This window comes from Oryctolagus cuniculus, chromosome 10, assembly GCF_964237555.1.
Source record: "Oryctolagus cuniculus chromosome 10, mOryCun1.1, whole genome shotgun sequence".
Taxonomy (NCBI): domain Eukaryota; kingdom Metazoa; phylum Chordata; class Mammalia; order Lagomorpha; family Leporidae; genus Oryctolagus; species Oryctolagus cuniculus.
In genome coordinates this window covers 105,536,836-105,558,649 of record NC_091441.1, presented here as the reverse complement: position 1 = coordinate 105,558,649, position 21,814 = coordinate 105,536,836, and the positions used below count along the sequence as shown (strand labels likewise).

Below are 21,814 nucleotides of genomic sequence, written 5' to 3'. Positions count from 1 at the left end.
GTTTTTGTGGAGTTTCTTGGTTTCTTTGTAGATTCTGTTTATCAACCCTTTATCTGTTGCATAGTTTGCAAATATTTTTTCCCATTCTGTCGGTTGGCTCTTCACTCTCCTGACTATTTCTTTTGCAGTACAGAAACTTCTCAATTTGATACAATCCCAATAGTTGATTTTGGCTTTGACTGCCTGTGCCTCCCGGGTCTTTTCCAGAAATTCTTTGCCTGTGCCAATATCTTGAAGGGTTTCTCCAATGTTCTCTAATAACTTGATGGTGTCAGGATGTAGATTTAGGTCTTTAATCCACGTTGAGTGGATTTTTGTGTAAGGTGTAAGGTAGGGGTCTTGCTTCATGCTTCTGCACGTGGAAATCCAGTTTTCCCAGCACCATTTATTGAATAGACTGTCCTTGCTCCAGGAATTGGTTTTAGATCCTTGATCAAATATAAGTTGGCTGTAGATGTTTGGGTTGATTTCTGGTGTTTCAATTCTGTTCCATTGGTCTATCCATCTGTTTCTGTAAAATGCTCATTAAACTTTGAGTCAAGTGCTTGGCCGTAGTGGCCAAGGCCAGGCTCGACCACAGGAGAAGACCAAGTCCCACTAGAATTGGGGCAAGTCAGCTGTGGTTGTAGTGCTCTTCTTCCTCCTCTAAGTCCTGAAACCTCCAGAAGTAGGTCAAATGCTCCACAGGGGTTCTGACTCCAGCATTGGACTGTCCTTGGGGACTTTCCCATCCTCTTCCCTATAAATGCCATAGCCTCCCCCCAAACTCCTCCACCAGGTCTTTCTAATGAGCCATCTGAATAGAAGCAGTGCCCTTGTTTTGAAACACAATCCACACATGTCAAAGTTGGAAGCCACCACAGTACAAGGTAGCAGTCAGCAAGTTGATGGGTTTTTTATTGTTCATTTTCATTTTTGCTATGGAAAATTTTGAGCATATGAAAAAGCAGAGAAAATGGTATAACAAACCCTCATTTACCCATCACTTATGTCCAGTCCTTATTTTAAAAATTACTTTTACATAAATCTTATTGTGTATGAGCAGTCTTAAGAATCACGTTATGAGGCCGGTGTCGTGGCTCACTTGGTTAATCCTCCACCTGCGGCGCCGGCATCCCACGTGGGCGCCCGCTTCTAGTCCTGGCTGCTCCTCTTCCAGGCCAGCTCTCCGCTGTGGCCCGGGAGGGCAGTGGAGGATGGCCCTAGTGCTTGGGCCCTGCACCCACATGGGAGACCAGGAGGAAGCTCCTGGCTTCAGATCAGCATAGTTCTGGCTGTAGCGGCCATTTGGGGGGTGAACCAATGGAAGGAAGACCTTTGTCTCTCTCTCTAACTCTATCTGTCAGATAAATAATCAAATTCCAAAAAACACATTATGAAAAAAATTAGTGCATGGATTTTAAAGCTTTTTGCAGCCAAATAAACATATCTTTTAATTTTACTTGTCCATGAATTTTTAAAGTACTGTTGTATATTTAAGGTGTGCTACATGATGTTATGGGACACATACCACATACAAATGTTTTGGTTACTACAGTAGAACACACGAACAACTCCATCTTTTGGAGTTACCCACCTCTCCCCCTCCCATGGCAAGAGCTGCTACAATCTACACAGCAAAAATCCTGCATAAGAAAATTGCACAGTACTTGTCACTCTAAACCATCCAGTGTATCTAGCTTCTAAGAACCTTTTTATTACAACCATAACCACAGTATCCCTATCACAGCAAGAGTGTAGTATCGAGAAATGTTGACAGTCATTTTGCTGATTGGTGCTTTTTCTAGCAAAATGAGGAGTGCACCTGCCATCTTCCACTTCCTGCTCCCAGCGCAGAGTCGTTTGTTTCTACGGTAAAGCACCTGGATTCACAGCCAGGAATGAGCTCACTTAACACCCTCTACAGGAGCCTCTGTCCAGGGATGCTTTGTATTCCCTCACTTGAGATTGTTTATTCCATTTAAAAGAAATTCTGGGCTGCTTTCATAGCTCTCAAGCTGGATGAAAATTAATTACAAGTTTGAAATTCCAGCCTTGATTTAAAGATCCCTCTAGGGTATTCATTATTTTATTTTTGCTGTGGATTTTAACTATTGGGTCCTTTACTTAAAAAGGCACCCTTGGGTTTTGTTTTCAACAGTGGCCCCCCCAAAGCAATTCCAAATACTGAAATATAGAACGAACACTATTCAGAACAGCTTGTTAGCAAAAGCCTCTTGCTGTCAAGCAGAGGAGGCAGCTGAAAAGCGAACTACCCAGTGGTCTCATCCACTCAACTGAAACATTTATTGAGCATCAACAACATGTGTACCTGGCGTTATGTAGAGGCTATGAAAAGAATGCCCAAATCAGATGCCACTTGTGGGCAATCGGAGGGGTGAACAGAGAAGCTCGGAGTGCGGTCAGAGCCTTCCCTCCCACTGCAGGCGACTGAGCAGACCCCCAGAAGGGGCGCAGTGGGAACCACGTCCTGCAAGGCTGGCACTGGCTTGGGCAGAGAGAGGAGCAGGCACCAGCAAGGAGGACTGGAGAGCTGAGCAAGCCCGTCCACCGGCGCTGGGGGCAGAGGCAGCGTGGAGGACAGTGGACAGGGAGGCTGGCTAAGTGGACGATCTCAAGGGGAGCAGGTTTTGGTGGAACGCAGAGCAATGATTCTAGGGGTCAAATACAAGTCCAAGGTCAGGGCATGCAGCACCCAGGGAAGGGGGGGCAGATCTGGAGCCAGGGCAGTGGGGCAAGACCGACCTCAGGAAAGCCAGACTGTATGGGCAGGAACAGCCCTTGACTGTCCACCTGGCCTGAGACAGGCAGCTCTCAGCCTATGGACAGCACTTTTCTGGTCCTTTCTGTGGCCCGTAAACTACCTTCAGGGCCCTCCATTCAGTGCCACCTTCCTGGTGTCTGCTGGAGTAGACTTCTGTCCCAAATCACTAGTTATTGTTCTAGGCTGTTACCCAATGCATTTCCAACTCCCATCTGATTCTCTCCATTTTGTCTTCTTCTTTGAGCTTGACCACTGCCTGTTTGTCTCTGCCTGAAGTCCTCACTTCCTGAAGAACCAAAACCGTGGGATTAAATTTCAAAATCCAACTTCAGAATAGATTTGAAGTGAATTGTAATGAGATGATGGCACTTGGCTTGATAAAAGAGTAAGACCACTGGGTGGTCACTGCATGGCCAATTCATGGCCGCCAACCCCGTCACTCTGGCTTCCTGTGCTACCCTCAGCTTCTACAGAGTGAAGTAAGAACTTAACATCATTATTCCCAATGAGCAGGAAGGGAAATATTTTTCTTTTTCTTAATTAACTCAGTATGTAAGATAGAAGCCCTTGAGCCAGATCCTGACTCAGATTTCTTCTCCTTTAAAATTGTCTATTTGTGGTCTTGCTTTCACTAAACTAAATAACTTGAATACATTTCACACAGCTTTTGTGATAGTTCTTTTTATTTTAAAAGCTTCTTCCAGGGCCGGCGCTGTGGCGTAGCGGGTAAAGCCACTGCCTGCAGTGCCAGCATCCCACCCATAGAAGCAACAGTTCAAGTCCTGGCTGTTCCACTTCCAGTCCAGCTCTCTGCTGTGGGCTGGGAAAGCAGTGGAAGATGGCCCAAGTCCTTGGGCCCCTACACTCGTGTGGGAGACCTGGAGGAAGCTCCTGGCTCCTCGCTTCAGACTGGCCCAGCTCCAGCTATTGCAGGCTTTTGGTGAGTGAACCAGTGGATGAAAGACCTCTCTCTCTCTCTCTCTGCACCTGCCTCTGTAACTCTACCTTTTTCCCAGGGCAGGCATTTTTGGAGAGCAGATCAAGCTGCTGCCTGAGATGCCAGCATCCCAGTTGGTACCCATTTGTGTCCCAGGTGCTTCACTTTTGATCCAGCTCCCTGCTCGTTTGCCTGTGAAACCAACAGAGGATGGCCCAAGTGCTCAGACCCTTGAACCCATGTGGGAGATCTGGAAGCAGCTCCTGGCTCCCAGCTTCAGCCCAGCCCAGTCCAACCCTGGCAATTTGTGGACTCCCCCCCCCCCACTCTGTCTCTGTAATCTGCCTTTCAAATAATCAATCTTTTTTTAAAAAACTCTCCCTCAATATTAATATAGCTGACCAAACTTAGTCATGGCTACTCTTTGTGTGATATGTCTTTTCCTCCTTTTACTTTCAAGTTATTTATAGCTTTCAGTTTAAATATGTTTCCTATTATCAGCATATAGTTGATCTCTTTTTTAAATCTAGACTGACAATCGCTACCTTTTCATTAACTTATTCACATTTATTGTTATTGGTATAGTTGGATTTGCCTATGACATTTTAGTTTTTTGTGTTTTTTGCTTCTGTTTCTCTTTTACTGATTTTTTTTCATTAAGAGTATTTTCTAAAGTAAAATTCTATGCCTTTAAAAATGTTCACTATATTTTTGAATTAGTGGTTGGAGATCCTCCTTTTTAGCAATTGCAGCGACAGACTAAAGAGGACTTCTGTGGGTCCAGCTTGAGTCACCCACCTGAGTCCACTGCTGTTTTGTGACTGGCCAGGCCTGGCTCTCATGCCAGCCTGCTGTTGGGGTCACCTTCACTCAAAGTGTATGCGGTGAGAATGAGAAGAGATTGTTCCCTAAAGAAATTGCCTGCTGTTTCCAAAAGGAAATTATTCTAGGCAAGGATTAGGGCTGGCGTCAGGTAGAAGAAAAAAAAATTTTTTGACAGGCATATTTAGACAGAGAGAGACAGAGAGAAAGGTCTTCTTTCCATTGGTTCACCCAACAGATGGCCGCTACAGCCAGCATGCTGTGGCCGGTGTGCTGTGCCAATCCGAAGCCAGGAGCCAGGAGCTTCTTCTGGTCTCCCATGGGGTGCAGGGCCCAAGCACTTGGGCCATCCTCCACTGCCTTCCCGGGCCACAGCAGAGAGCTGGACTGGAACAGGAGCAACCGGGACAGAATCCCGCTCCCCAACTGGGACTAGAACCTGGGGTGCTGGTGCCGCAGGTGGAGGATTAGCCTAGTGAGCCACGGTGCCAGCCAGGTAGCAGAAAAACAACAGCAGCACAGTCCTGATTGGGGTGCACTTCTTCTAAGTTACATGCTGTGGGCTTACGCTCTTAAGGATAGCAGAGCCAAGGGGTCTCCAGGTTGTCTTGGGCCTTTCTCAGAGTCACAAGGATGGCTGCTGAACTCGGGCCACCACCTCCAAGTTCTAGGCCAGGAGGGAGAGTGGCACCTCCGTCCAGAAATCACTGCCTTCCCAGAAATCCCTAGCTGATGTGCACATAGATGTCACTAGACATCTGTCATGTGCCCTCTCATTTTATGGGTAGCTGAGAACTGTAGTTTTTATGCGTCCATCCTCAATAACACTCAGGGGATGATGCTAAGGGGAAAGACAGCAAATTAGACCACCAGCTGGTCCTGCCTTAGAGAAGATCTGACTGTGGACAAAGCAAGGCCCAAAGTGTGCCAGAGAGGCAGCTGCGCTCCTGCTACCTCTGTGGCTGCTGGCAGTGACTGGCCTACCATGGTCTCTTCCCTTCTCTAACTTCCCCTCCCCTTTCTTCTCGCCACCCCCAAGTAAATGACTTATGCTTGAGTTCTTTTTCAGGTTCAGCTTCTGGGGGAACCCAAGCTGAGAGAGTTTATACCTAAGCAGTTGTATAATTGAGAGTATGGGAAATGGGGGGAGCAGCCAGGTTAGCTGATGTGGTGAGAGCCAGGCAGGCATTTGGGATCAGTGCGAAGACAGTTATCAGCACGGAAGGTAAACCTTGCTCTAGCGGGTTCCCGCCATCCTCTGTTACCAGGTGTTGGACCTCTGATGGCAGAGCCTTGCTTCCCACGTAGCTTCTCCATTTGAGTGATGCTATGTCAAGAGTCGCATTGACTCTTCTCCTGCTGCATAGCTTGTTCCCGCTTGTTAAGCTGTGTAGGTTTAAGGCTTCCCTGTTCTGTTTCCTTCATGCACCTGACGGGGGCTCAGCCAGAGTATTTCTCAGGCCAGCTCCCATCCTGAATTGGTGAACCTCAATTTGCTGGTTTGGAACATTCCACGTGATCGAGCCAGAGACCCCAGGAGGAAGGCAGACCAGGAGAGGTGCTAAGAGGTGCCTTGAAAGTAGGAGGCAAAGTGAATATCACTACTCCAGACAGGAAGCTGAGCTTAGAAGTTAGCCGACTACACCAAGAGGCATTCAAGGTAGAAGTGGCAGAATCATCTTTTAATTAGTAAATATAAATTTTTCTACCTTTTGAAGGAAACCTCTGTGTGTGTACATGAAGAAAATTTTATGCATTAGGATGATCTTCAAAAAGTTCATGGAAATGCATATTATGAAGAAACTATACCTGGATTTCAATTTTTTTAACACCACAGGCCTAGGCTTCAATTCCATTTTACTATGATTTTTCTGAAATGTGCCTGTATCTGAGTCTTGGTGAGTAAACTTTGATAACACTATGTTTGACACAGGGGATGTTAACACTTGGTTATTACAGTCTCACGCAAATGTTTTTTTTTTTTTTTTTTTACCACTTAAAAATCAATCAGGGCAGATGTTCAGCCCAGCAGTTAAAGTGCTTACATCCCATATACGAGTATCTGGATTGAAATCCCAGCTCTGGCTCCTGACTGCAGCTTCCTGCTAATGGGAAGGCTCAAGTACGTGGGGTCCCTGCCATCCATGTGGGAGACCTGGATTGGATTTCTGGTTTCCAGCTTCAGCCTGGTCCAGTTTCTCCTGCGGTGGGCATCTGGAGAGTGAACCAGCAGATGGGAGTACTCTGTGTGTGTGTGAATTGTGTGTGCATTACTCCGTATCTCTCAAGTTAATAACATTAACAACAGACAAACCAGAGACCCAGAGCTGTTAAGGGGCAGAAATTAAACAGTCCTGGGTGTATAGGTTCCTGTCCCAGGCTCTCTCCACCAGACCACAAGCCCCATTCTTAGAATCCTTGGGTGTCAGCTTTCCTGGCTGATAATGATGAGCTAAGCCTGCTTTATCTCCAATCACAAAGCCTTCCAAAGTATAAAATTGCATGGGAATAGAAGCCTTGGACAATGACAGCAACAGGATGGTGAGAAACACTCACTGTGGCACGAGAAAATGTTCCTTGTCTTTCCCTGGTGTGTGGTCAACTCTTGGAGGCCACTGCATGGGTGGATACTTTGTGATGGGTCTCCAGCCCCATGCAATGTGGGAGAAGCCTGTCAGTGTGCAGACTACAGGGACTGCAGCTCCTCCAAAGCAAAATCAATGTTCACATCAACCACTAACCTACAAACAGCTGTTGTCCCGGGATTGCAAGATAGTAAAACTGAATCTGTGATAAGAAGCAGGCTTATCACCAGAACCTCACGTCCAAGGGTGAGGCTGAAGATGGAAACCCCAGGCTGGGTTATCACTCCCCCACTCTATAGTCCCCTGGGTTTCTTCACTAAAGATCAAGCACCTGTGACAACAGCCATTACCCAGGAAACCAAGGGCCCCAGCCTGGTTTCACCTGGTGCCAGCGTGCACTGAGCCCATGCCTGACAACACTCCTTCCACTCTCTGCAGCCTTCCCCTCCACATCCAGACAGGACGGCTTGTCCATCCCAGACCCCAGCGATAGAAACCCTCTGTGCTGTCGAGACACCCTCAGGGCTAGGCCGCTTGTCACTGCAGCCTTCATCAGAGCCATCTGCCACTCTGGAACGTCAGCCCTGCCTCCACCGTCCCTCGAGGAGCCATCTGTGACTCCTGGGAGGCAGCCATGGGTATTCTAAGTGTGACGTGCGCCACCAGGAAATTCAGGAAACATGACATACTGGGTTTTCTTCTTAAGGAGCTCCACGAGTCACGTTAGCATACTAGAGGTCCTGAGAAGACCTCACTTTCATGAGAACCAGCTTTCCCAGACTGACCTGAGCACAGGGCTCAGTGTTTTGCGTAGAAGTCTTGTTAATCCTCCCCGGTGCGAGTCTTTGCCTCCAGAGTCTCTAAGCGGTCACCATGAGGTTAGAAGATGGTTCCCTCTGTAGGTTTTAGTAGATGGCTGGGGGACAGGAGGCTATATCCCTGATGCTTCCAGGGGGATTCTCAATCCAAGCCAGGACAAAACAGACCACTCATTGCCTGGTGACCACCCCTCCTGGCTCACCAGGACAGGTAGGCCCACATTTGATTACCAAGCACAACTATTAATAACCCATGTGGGTGCAGGGGCCAAAGCACTTGGGCCATCTTCTGCTTTCCCAGGCCATAGCAGAGAGCTGGATTGGAAGTGGAATGGCCAGGACTCGAACTGGCATCCATATGGGATGCTGGGACTACAGAGTGGTGTTTTAACATGCTGTGCCACACTGCTGGCCCTGTAAATTCATATATTATAATTATTATAAATACTATATATATTATTTGACAGGCGGAGTTAGAGAGAGAAAGGCCCTCCTTCCATTGGTTCACCCCCAAAATGGCTGCCACAGCCAGCGCACTGCACTGATCGGAAGCCAAGAGACAGGTGCCCCCTCCCGGTCTCCCATGCGGGTGCAGGTGCCCAAGCACTTGGGCCATCCTCCACTGCCCTCCCGGGCCAGAGCAGAGAGCTGGCCTAGAAGAGGAGCAGCCAGGACTGGAACCCGGCGCCCATATGGGATGCTGGTGCTGCAGGGGAAGAAATAACCAAGTGAGCCATAGCACCCCCCCCCATAAATATATTTTTTAAAAAGTCTGTACCAGCTGTGCTAAGGAGGAAAACTGCAGCTACTGAGCACAGTGGTTGGAGGGCAGGAGTGCAGGTCTGAGTCTGGGGTTAGGGCAGCTGGGATTGGGCTGAGAATTCCCAAGGCTGGACAATAGCTGGAGGCAGTTAGGAATGAGTGAGGCTCCATGGCGAGGGGGTGGCACTGGAGCCAGGCTTTCAAAGACTGGATGGGTCTGTGAAGCTGAAGGGAGGGGAAGGGGTGTCCCAGGCGGTGGGGGGGGGCACACAGGAGACGCTGTACTGATTTTTTGTGGGCACAGTAACAAACACAGTGGTTTAAACAACACACACTTATAATTATGGAAGCTGGAAGTCTGAAATGGGTGTCATTGCCTCAAAAGCAAAGTTCTGGCAGGGCCACACTCCTTTATGGAAGTTCTAGAACGCATTTCCTTAGCTCGTTTAGCTTCCAGAAGCTACCCCTGTGCCTCGGCTCATGGCTGGCCCCTCCCACATCAAAGCCAGCAACATTCAGTGGGCTCCCATCTCCCTCCTTCAATTACAAGGACCCCTGGAGTCACGCTAGGGACCCTCCACTTAATCCCATCCCTAAAATTCTTTTGGCCATGGAAAGTAACACAGGCACAGGTTCCCGGGACTGGGGAGTGGGCACCTTTGAGGGGGATACTATTTTGTCTGCTGCAGTTACCTGCAAATCAGAGAGAGTGAGTAGTTTTCTGACCTGGATTGGAAGAAAGGGATGAGGGAAGCAGAGGACAGGTTGGAGACGCTTCCTGGATTCTCTTGACATCATCTGAGTGACGATGGACTGCATCCTTTGCTTGGCCCATGAGTGGGTCTGGGTAGCACTCTGGTGCCCATCCTGCCCCTCTAATACCACTAATCTTTTTCTTGGCCCATGAGTGGGTCTGGGTAGCACTATGGTGCCCATCCTGCCCCTCTAATACCACTAATCTTTTTCTTGGCCCATGAGTGGGTCTGGGTAGCATTATGGTGCCCATCCTGCCCCTCTACCACCACTCAGCTGCAACCTCTGGCCCAGAGTTACAGAGCACCCACTCCAGGCTCACTGGGAACACCACCCTTGCTCTACGGCCCTTGGAGGAGCACTGGCTGGAGAGGTCTCGACAGCACAGAGGGTTTCTATCGCAAAGTGACTTCCAGGATAGGGACAGTCTTTCCCAGGGTCTCCATCTCTTGGATTCTGCAATGTCCATCCCCGTGTGAATGCTCAGTAAATCGGAGCACAAGAAGCAGCAGAGAGTTCCTAATTCACAAACCTCCTAACAACCACTGGGCCAGCCTTCCAGAAGAACAGTGATGTGACCTCGGCAGCATCCGGGGAGCCAGCTTCAGCACAGAAGCCAAAGCCTGCAATTACTCCAGGCGGGGGTGCTCGAAGGGATGATTAAGGCATGAATGACAAGAAAAGCAGCGATCCCTTTGTTTTTATGCTCATTATGCCTCTTTTTGATGACCGTACCAAAAAATGCCTTTCAGACAATTAGCTTAATTAGCAGATTACATTTTCATTCCGGGCCCCAAGCCATGTGCCCAGCAGATGATCATCACTGGGTGAGGATGCTCTGGCCCTGCCAGCTTCCTCCTCCCACCCACCTCCATGTCCAGGACCACGGCTCCTGGGGATGGCCTTGGCCTTGGCTCCTCCTCCTGCAGCCTCTGGCTCATTTTGGTCATGGGGCCAGCTCTGCTTGGGCAATCACAGCTCCTCAAGGGCACAGTCCATTTTTCTGGGGGAGAAAAGGTGCTGGACACAAGGAAACTAATCTTCTTGGTCTGAGAAATCAAACTGTCTCATCTGGCTCTAGCCTATGCTCCAGGTCCATCCACCCTTCCATGTCTCTGGACTGCCCTCTCTTCTCTCACCCCATTTGTGCATTCCAGATCTTGCCTCTTCCACGGGGTCCCTGCACGTCTGCACAGAGCCTTTCCAGCTTCGTTTCGGGGCCCTTGTCTGCTCTTATGTCATGATCTTCATCACTTTAAAACTGTTTTAGGCCAGCGCCACGGCTCACTAGGCTAATCCTCCGCCTGCGGCGCCGGCGCACCGGGTTCTAGTCCCGGTCGGGGTGCCAGATTCTGTCCCGATTGCTCCTCTTCCAGGCCAGCTCTCTGCTGTGGCCAGGGAGTGCAGTGGAGGATGGCCCAAGTGCTTGGGCCCTGCACCCCATGGGAGACCGGGAGAAGCACCTTGCTCCTGGCTTTGGATCAGCGCAGTGCGCTGCCCACAGTTAGCCGGCTACAGCAGCCATTGGGGGGGGGTGGGGTGAACCAACGGAAAAGGAAGACCTTTCCCTCTATCTCTCTCTCTCATTGTCCACTCTGCCTGTCAGGAAAAAAAAAAAAACAACTTTTGATTTTAAAATCAATACAGGGAGCCGGCGCCATGGCTCACTAGGCTAATCCTCCACCTTGCAGCGCCAGCACACCGGGTTCTAGTCCCGGTCGGGGCACCGGATTCTGTCCTGGTTGCCCCTCTTCCAGGCCAGCTCTCTGCTGTGGCCCAGGAGTGCAGTGGAGGATGGCCCGAGTCCTTGGGCCCTGCACCCCATGGGAGACCAGGAGATGTACCTGGCTCCTGCCATTGGATCAGCAGCGGTGTGCTGGCCGCAGCATGCCGGCCGCGGTGGCCATTGGAGGGTGAACCAATGGCAAAGGAAGACCTTTCTGTCTGTCTCTCTCTCTCACTGTCCACTCTGCCTGTCAGGAAAAAAAAAAAAAAAACTTCTGATTTTAAAATCAATACAGGGAAGGATGTTGTGGCGCTGAGGGTTAAGCCACCACTGGGGATGCCTGCATCCCATAACAGACTGCCTAGCATAGAGTCTTGCTTCTACTTTTGATCCAGCTGCCTGCCAATGTGCTGGGAGGCAGCAGATAATGCCCCAAGCACCAGGGTTCCTGGCACCCATGAGGTTCTAGGCCCAGCCAGGGCCTTGATGAGACAGGCTACATTTATATGAGCCCTAAGGTCTGGAAGTAACTCTGCTTTCTCTCTCCCTCAAGAGAGCCTGGTGTTCACATGAATGAGCTGGGCTTAGTATTCACAGGATGCAGTCTCAAAGAATAATGTTGAGTGGAAGGACAAGTTACAAAAGGCAACAGAGGGCAATGTTATCTATTGAAGACTCACAGAACAACATACTGCTCACAGGAGGGCACTCGGCACAGGACAAGCATTTGCAGGCAGCTCTGGGGAGGCAGGGAGGTAGTGCAATGCACCATCAAGGTTGTTATTTATCCTGATCTTTTATTCCCCTCCAGTGGTGGCCAAGTGTGGAAACAAGAAAGGGTAAAGTATACAAAATGTTGGAATGATTTTAGTACTTAAAAATCTCAGGGCAGAAGAGAAATGACTCCCAAGGAGAGGGTCTGGTTTTACCTGTAACTTATTTCTACCTGTTTCTTCTGCTTTTGAGGATCTGAATAAATATTTCATAATATTAGCATTTATTAAGTACTGATTTATTAAGTACTGTTATATGTTCTGTATAGTCCCCCCCCCCTTTTTTTTTTTGGCAGGCAGAGTGGACCGTGAGAGACAGAGAGAAAGGTCTTCCTTTGCCGTTGGTTCACCCTCCAGTGGCCGCCGCGGCTGGCATGCTGCGGCCAGCACACCGCTGCTGATCCAATGGCAGGAGCCAGGTACATCTCCTGGTCTCCCATGGGGTGCAGGGCCCAAGCACTTGGACCATCCTCCACTGCACTCCCGGGCCACAGCAAGAGCTGGCCTGGAAGAGGGGCAACCGGGACAGAATCCGGCACCCTGACCGGGACTAGAACCCGGTGTGCCGGCGCTGCAAGGCGGAGGATTAGCCTATTGAGGCACGGCGCCGGCCCAGTTTTCCCTTTTCTAAAACATGCTTTTAGTTTATATATGTGAAAGGCAGAGTGACAGAGAAGAGGGGAAGAGACAGAGAGAGGAGAGAGAGGTCGTCCAGCTGCTGGTTCAGTACCTAAATGCCTGCAACAGGCAGGACTAGGCTAGGCTGAAGCCAGGGGCCAGGAATTCCATCCAGTGGTGCTCTACACCGGGCTCCAAGCCATGGGCTGTCCTAACCCTGCCTTACACTCACTTGGGCCCTTGTGCCTCAGTCTCACGTTTGTGGTGAATGGGACAGAGATCCTGGAGAACTAGCACCTTCCATGTAGCTCTGCTCATGTCTGTAATTAGTAAACTGCTGTAAAAACAGCTTGTTGCATCTTCACTCATCATATGAGCCAGACTTTAGCCTTGACCTTGCCTTGTCATGTGAGAGAGCTAGAAAGAAGGATCAGCCAGACATTCCCACCTCCCAAAGTGATGCACTGTGAAGCATATAGCACAGTCTAGCCAAAAAAATGGATATATATCAACTTCAACAGGTTGGTGTGACACAAACATTACATGAAAGGGCAAAGGAAGTCATGCTAGATTAAAACAGATAAGAACATCACCAAATGCAATGTCAGATTCTCTATTTCAAACTGGTTTGCACAAACCAGCTGTGAAGGTCATGGACAAAGGATGTGTGGCTGTGATGACCTGGTGGCTTAGAAGTCAGCCCCTGAAATACTACAAGGCATTGGTGCAGGCAAAGAGTTCTTGGACAGGGGCCGGCGCTGTGGCGCAGTAGGTTAACACCCTGGCCTGAAGCGCCGGCATCCCATAGGGGCGCCAGTTCTAGTCCCAGCTGCTCCTCTTCCAATCCAGCTCTCTGCTGTGGCCTGGGAAAGCAGTGGAAGATGGCCCAAGTTCTTGGGCCCCTGCACCCACATGGGAGACCCAGAGGAAGCTCCTGACTCCTGGCTTTGAATCGGTGCAGCTCTGGCCATTGCAGCCATCTGGGGAGTGAACCAGAGGATGGAAGACCTCTCTCTCTGTCTCTACCTCTCCCTGTAACTCTGCCTTTCAAATAAATAAATCTTAAAAAAAAAAGTTCTTGGACAAGACTCTAGGGGCACAGGCAATCAAAGCCAAAATTGACAAATGGCATTGCAACTAACTGAGAAGCTTCTGTACTGCAAAAGAAACACTCAGCAAAGTGAAGAGGCAACTGATAGAACATGAGGAATTATTTGCCAACTATGCAATTGATAAACGATCAATAAATAGAATATATAAAGAGATCATGAAACTCAACAACAACAAAACAAATGACCCAGTTAAGAAATGAGCAAAACTTAAACAGGCATTTTTCAAAGGAGAAAATCCAAATGGCCAACAGACACATGAAAAAGAGCTCAGGCTCACTAGCTATCAGGGAAATGCAAATCAAAACCAAAGTGAGGCTTCACCTCACGCCAGTTAGAATGGCTTTCATACAGCAATCAACAAACAACACATGCTAGTGAGGATGTGGGGAAAAAGGTACCCTAATTTACTTTTAGTAGGAATGTAAATTGGTAAAGCCACTATGGAAGACAGTATGGAGATACCTCAGAAATCTGAATATACACCTATCATGTGACCCAGCCACCCCACTGGGAATTTACCAAAGGGAAATGAAAGAGTTATCTGTACCCCCATGTTTATTGCAGCTCAATTCACAAGAGCTAAGACATGGAATCAACCCAAATGCCCATCAACTGAAGACTGGATAAAGAAATTATGGGATATGTAACTGTGGAGTACTACAAAGCAGTTAGAAAAATGAAATCTGGTCATTTTTAACAAAACAGATTAAACTGGAAAACATCATACTTAGTAAAATAAGCCAGTCCCAAAAGGGCAAATACCATATGTTCTCCCTGACCTGCAATAACTCAGAGCACCTAAAAGGCAATCTGTTGAAGTGAAATTGACACTTAGAGAAGCAATGGCTTTGAACAGCTTTTGTCTCGACTGTTGAAGTTTTTTTTTTTAATTGTACTATTTGTTGAACTCTTACATCTATAACCAATTCTGTTAAACCATTAATTGAAAGTAGATCTTATAAAAAGTAAGAGTAGGAATAGAAGAGGGAGGAGGAAGAGGTGTGGGAGGGCAGATACAATGGGAAGAATCACCATGTTCCTAAAGTTGTAATTATGAAATGTATGAAACTTAAATAAAAAGTTTTATGAGGAAAAAAAAAGTCCATCCTTTCCTGCCAGCTGTTCGCTGTTCACTCTCTAAGCCTGGGGCTGAAGCTCTGGTTGCCTCAATGACCCCATCAGATGCCCCCTACATACCAGGGGAATAGCTCGCTGCCCACCCAATCCCCTCCCAGAATCCCTAAGCTTCTAACATTAGTTGATTATTCAGCGAGCAATCTTGTCCCTAAAGACTGTAATAACAGCAAATATAGATGCTCCCTAAGGCACATGGGCCCCTAGGACGCCAATGTTCAATGCCACAAGCATAGAGCCATTTACTTAAGTTCCTTCTGAGTGCCAGGAAGGATCCTACAGATCCTGCCCCAGAGAAGCATGGGGTGGGAGGGGGAGGCAATAAGCGGGCAGACATGGACAGTTTCGATACAGTGAAGCTGGTGTCAGAGGACAGGCGCCCAGCTCAACCAAGACTGGAGACCGGGGCGCGGGTGGGCGGGGGGAGAGTCTGGGCCAGGGCATGTACCAGGCACAGAGAGGTGAAAGACGGGACATCCGTGTGTGGGAAGGAATCAGGTGCACTGTGTAGTATTTCCACAGATGAGGGGCCCTTAGGGATCCCTGCTCTCCCCACGTAGGACGTGAGGTCTTTCTTGATGCAGGGTTACCAGGGTGCTGCTGGACGCGGCATGGGGATGTCTCTGAACTGTTTTGTCCTGCAAAGCACAGTGTTCAAGACAGGGTCAGTTATGACAGTACCTCTGTCTCATGTAGAAATATGAACTCGGGAGCATATTTGGCACAGCTGGTAAGATGAGGCGTGCGTCCTTACCAGACTGCCTGGGATCCATAGTTAGTTCCCGACTCCAGCTTCAGATGCTGGCTCAGGCAGCTGGGTCCTTGCCACCCATGTGGGAAACCCAGGTTATGTGACCAATCACCCTCATCAGTGACCTGATGGATGGGAGATTGTATTTTTCTTTGTCTCCCTGCCTTTAAAATTAAGTAAATAAAAATTTGGCAAATAAAAATAATTTTCATTACAAAAGTAAAACATATTACATAATATTTGGGAAATGTGGGGGAAAAAAAGCAGCAGCAGCATAAAGAAAGAATAAAAATCACCTACAGTCCCAGGCGAGAGTTAACAGTGGCTAGCATTCTATGACTCTTGTAAAGGGTCAGGCATGCAGAACCCTAAGAGCTCACAGGAACCCTCCAAAGACAGTCCTCCTATTTTTGCAATTCAGTAGATGGCCAAGAAAGCTACAAGTTTGCACAGGGCCACTCACTAGCCCAGGGGAGACCCCACACCCCAACAGAGGCAGCTGGGGTTCCAGAACTCTCTTTCGTCACCAGTAGGACGTTTTAGTTTACAGCTAGGTGAAGTAGGTGCTAAGGAACCCTGGGTGCTGCAGTAAACCTATGAGGCATTTTAAGCGTCCTACAGACATACAACGTCCATCACATACAGCCTTAACCACTGCTGTTCCGTTAGTTGTACCCACTTATTTAGTAAACGACAGTGCTAACTTTTTATTTGCTAGTGTTGGTGCCCAGGGAATGTCTAGGGCCTCTGTGAAAGAATTACTAAGACCTAAAGCTTCCGTGAACCAGGAAAGCTTGGGACACCGTGGCTTATGGTGCTATACGGAGGCACATGCTGCATTCTTTTTCACTTTACGAAACTGGACTCATGACGAGTGTACAGATTTATCACCTGCACGTTCCTTTCACAATCTTGAGACTACTTTTACTCGAGACTACATGCTTTTTCTTTAGCTGATATTCCATTGTTGGGCAGATATGTTTTTTCAGATTTCTCTCTTTAGAACAATGCTGCCTGAAGATTTTTGTAAATAAAAGCATCACACTTCTGAGCCAAGGATTCGTCTGTTTAAGACTCCTGGTGTTGCCAAACTACTTTCTAAACAGGTCCTCCCCAACTGCCTTCCAACCAAATGCATCCAGATAGCAAATTCACTGTACCTCTGCCCCACCTGTGAATTATTTTTAAATATGTGATATTTAATAGATTTCAAATGCTTTCTCTTTATCGTTGTAATGTATTTCTTCAATGGCTAATAAGTCCGGAAACTGTTTCATTAGTGGTTCTTTTCGCGAATTGCTTACTCACAATTTTGCTCACTCCCCTCTCAGAAAAGTGCATCTATTTCTTAGTGATTTGCAAAGCCTCCAACCAATTTTAATGAAAAGTTTAAATCCCAGCTGCAGCTGTCAGGAGTGCTGATGGCTGCAGTTCTCTGCAGACCTAATTGTTTTAATAAGTTCCTCTAATAACGCGGAGGCTAATGAAGGTGCAGCTCTGATTGATGGGGCTCAGAAAAGCTATATAATTAGAAATTTCCTCTCCCAAGCAAAAGAGCCAACTATATTTATCATTTCAAGTTCCCACTTTTATCCTCTTTTGAAAAATGCACGTGTGTGTATTTCAGTGGTCTCGGCAGGGTGCTGGGGAAGACGTTAGCTCTGCGTCTGCTAGTTATGTAACTCCCCAATTAATCCGCGGTCTTACTTACTCCTTTAGGCTTCCTCTCTCCTCTCCAAAGTGGAAGAAGCTTCAGATCTCTCTGGTTCATTTCTCCCTCAGCTGCCTCCGAAACCAGGAGTGAGCGTGTCACCTAGCAACCAGGGCTCTGCTTCTGGAAACACAAGCCCCAGGACTGGCCAAGAGAGGAAAATCTCCAGTGGGAATCAAAAGTTTTATCTTTGAACTAGAGTGCAGCCAAGCATACAGCACCTAATGAGACGCGGTGGCCAGGGCTGTCCTCCCAGACGGACTCCCGGCTCTCGGAGGCCCAGAGGCGGGGCCGAGTGGGGGAACAGCTTCAAGGGCAGCCTACACAGGAGAAGCTCCGTGCTTTCCACTTGGACCTGGTCTGACTCCCCCGCTCCTCAACTCCTGTGTTAGCTGGTCTCTTGGGTCCTTACTGCTTCTTGTAGGTCAGGACTGAGAAGTCACAAGGCTCAAGACTTTACTCAAGGGTTTGGGCAAGCAGATGCCGGACTCCCAGGAAGTCTTGCTCACTTGGACCTGAGCAGGAGCATGCAAAACCACGCAAGGGGCTCCCACGCCATGAGGCTGGGGAGGACATGAATGCCTGCAGGTGTTCTGCGTCCACCGATCAGCAGCAGATAAGTGACCCCAAGACGGGAGAAGCTGGAGTCACTGAGATTCTGAGACTGGCTGCCCTCAAGCATCGGGTTCCATTGGCAAATCTGCTCCTACTACACAGTGACAGCATCTTGCCTGGAAACAACACACAATGCACACGCACACACGTGCATGTACACACACACACACACACACTCCTTGTGGACTTCTTTGCTTTTCTTTCCATTTCTCCATGGGACTCGCTGTGCCAATAGAATATCCCCGAGAATGTCCCGAGTACAGGCTTCACATGCTCTGTGGTGTTGCTTGCTCTCTTGCCCTCGGTCACAAAAAGGCAAGCCCCCCAGCTCCCAGAAGAAGAGAGATGTACTTTGCAGACAGAAACTTAACCATGGCTCACAGTAGAGCCGTCTCCAGCCAACACCCAGGCCTGTGAATGAGCAAAGTACGTGTTTGCTGTTGTGAGCCCCCCGCGTCGGGGGCCTTTGGCAAAGCAGCTTTAACCGTGGCAATACCTGACCAATGCCCTGCTCACTTCCCCCGGCCACAGCTTCCTCCTGGGTGTGCTGGTCCTGTTCTTGCCCAAGGCCAGGTGGGCCAACTTCTCCTTCAGTTTGATGGGCCCTGCCGTATCTTTCTAATAAACCCCTCTCTGTGCTGAAGTCAGCTGGTACTGAGTTCTGTGGCTGTCACTCCAAGCACTGCTGGTCACGTTTGTCTACCAGACCTCCTTTCAGAACTGCCCACTCCTTGGGGTGAATCCAGAGGCTCCCGTGGGTGAGCTGAGTGACCGCGTCTCGCCTTTTCCGGCCTTCTCCCCTTCTCCTCAGCTAGCCTCTGCAGCATCCTACTGAGACTCCTTGTGCCCTGCAGGGGTTCCCCATGTCCCTCCCTGGGAGACTTTGTACATATCTGCTTTGCCTTTGTCACCTACCACCCTCTCTCCATCTGCCACTGCTGAAGTCCTGTGCCCCTTTCAAACAGCACCTCCTCCAGGAACCCCTCCTGATTTTGCCCTGGGATGCCCTCTCTCCAGTTCTCTCTTCAGTGCCAGAAGCAGAGGTCCCTAGTCTGGATGGTGCTCATCTTCCCCTCCAGAATGGCTGTAGGTTACTCCCTTACAAGAGGGGAACTCATAAGGCCCATCACTCAAGGGAGGCAGAGAAGACCCACATCTTTTTGGATCATACTCATCCCTTAGCAAGGGCATCTCCTGGTAAGAGTCGAGGGCTCTGTATTGCCTACTTTTGTGTCTGTAGTACCAAACTCAAGAAACAAAGGTGTGCTCTAAAGTTGCTGGTTATTTGAATAAACAAATGTCCATCTCTTCTAAAGTCTTGGCCCAAAAATACATGAGACATGTGTGATTAGCCATCTGAGACAGGACAAGGCCATCCTCTACACGCCCTTTCCAAGGCTGAAGTTAGGTCCCTGGTAAGCCACAGACCAAACAGTATTGGCAAACATGCAAATGAAGGAGCCAACACTTTGGGAATTAACTCAGGGATGCCTACTGCAACTGATGGGACCTGTTGGCCCTGCTCACAGGTTCAGTCCACGTAACTCATAACACGTAACTGAGGTCCCTGAAGATCACACAGAGAAAACTGGGCATCAGACCCCCAGGGGAGGGCAACTGCTGCCATGGTTAAGATGCTGCTTGGGATGCCTGTGTCCTGTATCAGAGTGCCGAGTTTGAGTCCTGTTTCCTTTGATTCATGATCCAGCTTCCTGCTAACGCACACCCTGGGAGGCAGCAGATGATGGCTCAAGTACTTGGGTCTCTATGACCCATATGGGAAACTCATCCAGCCCGGAATGCTGCAGGCATTTGGGGAGTCAATCATCAGATGGACGATTCTCATTCATTCTCTCCTTCCCCCTCTCCCTATCCCTTCTCATTCGCATTCTCTCTCTCCCTCGTGAAATGAAAACAACAAAAATTACTGAGAAATCAGACCTCCAGACTGTTAGTTTTCCATCACTTACAAGGAGTAGAAATTTTGTGGCCCCGCAAGCTGAGTTTTCCCCCAGGTCTTCCTCCACAGCCTGTTGGTGGGGAGGGCAACACCATTGTAGTGCCAACCTCCACAACCACAAAGACTGCTAGGCTATGCCCAAGATTTTCTTAAAATAATAGTGCTGCCTGCCTCCGTGGGCTGGCCAGCTGTCTCAGTACAATCACTGCCTGAATTACAATTTCCTGCTCTTTATTTATGGAGTGAATTGGTATCACACTCACTGATCACCTGTGTCCACCTCTGCCAGGTAGCCAGGACTTCATCAGGCAGGGGAGAGACCCAGAGTGAATGAAACCACGGGAGTACCATGGGATGGAACAGCCAAGGCTTCTGCAGCCAGAAAGTCCGAGTTCAAATCCTGGCTCTGCCATTTGCTGGCCTGGTGGCCTCTGTTTTCTCATCTGTAAAATGGGAGTGAGAATAGCCCCACTCAGAGAGGTGGCCCGAGGCCCACACTGTGTCTGACACATAGAGATGGTCAGTAGGAGTTAAAGGCTGTCTGAGGTAGGGCTCCCCCAAAAGCAGAGCCTGAGATAAGGAGTTGATTTGGGAGGTGACTCTAGGAGACACCAGCGTTAGGAGTGGAGAGGTGAGTCATGGAGGGAAGGCAGAGATGGAGGGCGCGCAGAAGCGTAGGCTGCCTCTGAGCAGCTGGAACTCAGTCCCACTGCGCATCTCTGGGAGACAGCGTGGGGCAGGACCAGGGGTTGTCCCCTGGAAAAAGTGAGGAAGTGGGCGTATTTCCCCACCACAGCTCCCACCCCATAACCAGGAGGGATGCTACAGACAGGGCTTCACTTCCCAGCACGGTTTCCCCCTCACACCAGCTCAGAGAGGCATTTTTCAGGCAGCAAGTCACAGCTGCTTGTAACTCGGTGTCAAGGGGACCCCATGCATGGGAATGGTCAGGGTGAGTCACGCACAACACCTGGTACTAGGGCCCCAGCTCATAGAAGGAATCACATTTGTGTTACCAGGTCAGAGCTTGGGCTAGAATTGGGACACAAAATCTCAACATCAGGAGCTGGTGAGGGTGGTCCTGGAAGTTGGGAGTGGGCCTGGAATGAGGTGAGGGTCCTGACATCAGTCAGCAGTTGCCCTGTCTCCCTGGGTGCTGGCACAATGTGTGACAGGTGGGCTTCCTCTCTGTTGGAATAAGCTGGGACAATTTGAGACGGTGTTGAGTCCTCAGGTCTTCTACAAGTTTAGAGGTACCTGTTCCACACACAGACCTTGACCTGGCATTTGGGACAAGCTCTTTAGCTTCAGCTAGCATGAAAGACGCGGAGGGTGGGCAGATCCCAGGAGAACTGTGGGTGGGGGGAGAGTGGAAAATCAAGGAGCCTTGGGTGTGAGAAAGGTGCTGAGTTGCATGTGTAGGCTCCTGAGACACAGCCTCCCTGAGGGCCAGGGGACATAAACTTCAGAGACAACTTCAGTGCCAGAAACTCCCACCGAGTTTGGATGTGAGTAGATTATTTGAGTTCTCCATGTGCACACACACACATACACACACACACAGCTTTGTAACTTCCAAATGTGGATCTGTTGAAATGAGAGCACCTCAAAGTGCTCCATCACCCTCTGGGAGAAATCACCCAGGGAGAAGATCTTTCAGAAGCTGTGCCCTCAATGGGGCTTTCCTGGAGTTTACCAATGTGTGAAATGATTCTGTTTGTTATCATCAGATTTAATGAAAATTCCCATCAGTGCCCTTTTAGAGGTTACCATTTCCTGAGAACCTCCCATCTGCTAGATATCATGCATTTTAAATCACCGTGCATTGAAACTGCCCAAAAATTCAGCTGTAAGAGGCAAAGGCACTGCACAGCAAACAAGCAGTAAGGCTGGGACTCGGCCCCGGAGTGTTCACATTTCAAAGGCTGCTCTTCAAATCATTCAGTCCAAGTGCCAGGTAATATATTTGAAAA

The 21,814-nt window shown here is 48.9% G+C and overlaps 1 long non-coding RNA gene across 8 annotated transcripts in view; it reads left to right on the top strand.

Annotated features, from left to right (window-relative positions):
* Nucleotides 1-18,524, top strand: part of LOC103349148 (uncharacterized) — a 77,165-nt gene extending 58,641 nt beyond the window's left edge. For 4 of the 8 annotated variants that reach the window (XR_011379273.1, XR_011379268.1, XR_011379269.1 and 1 more), the window contains 4 exons: nucleotides 3,009-3,243; nucleotides 3,459-3,704; nucleotides 6,242-6,421; nucleotides 17,275-18,524. This is a non-coding gene — a long non-coding RNA (uncharacterized lncRNA). The remainder of the gene's footprint in view (nucleotides 1-3,008; nucleotides 3,244-3,458; nucleotides 3,705-6,241; nucleotides 6,422-17,274) is intronic. The other 4 variants (XR_011379270.1, XR_011379271.1, XR_007921698.2 and 1 more) reach the window with 4 other exon arrangements.
* Nucleotides 18,525-21,814: the final 3,290 nt, after the last annotated feature.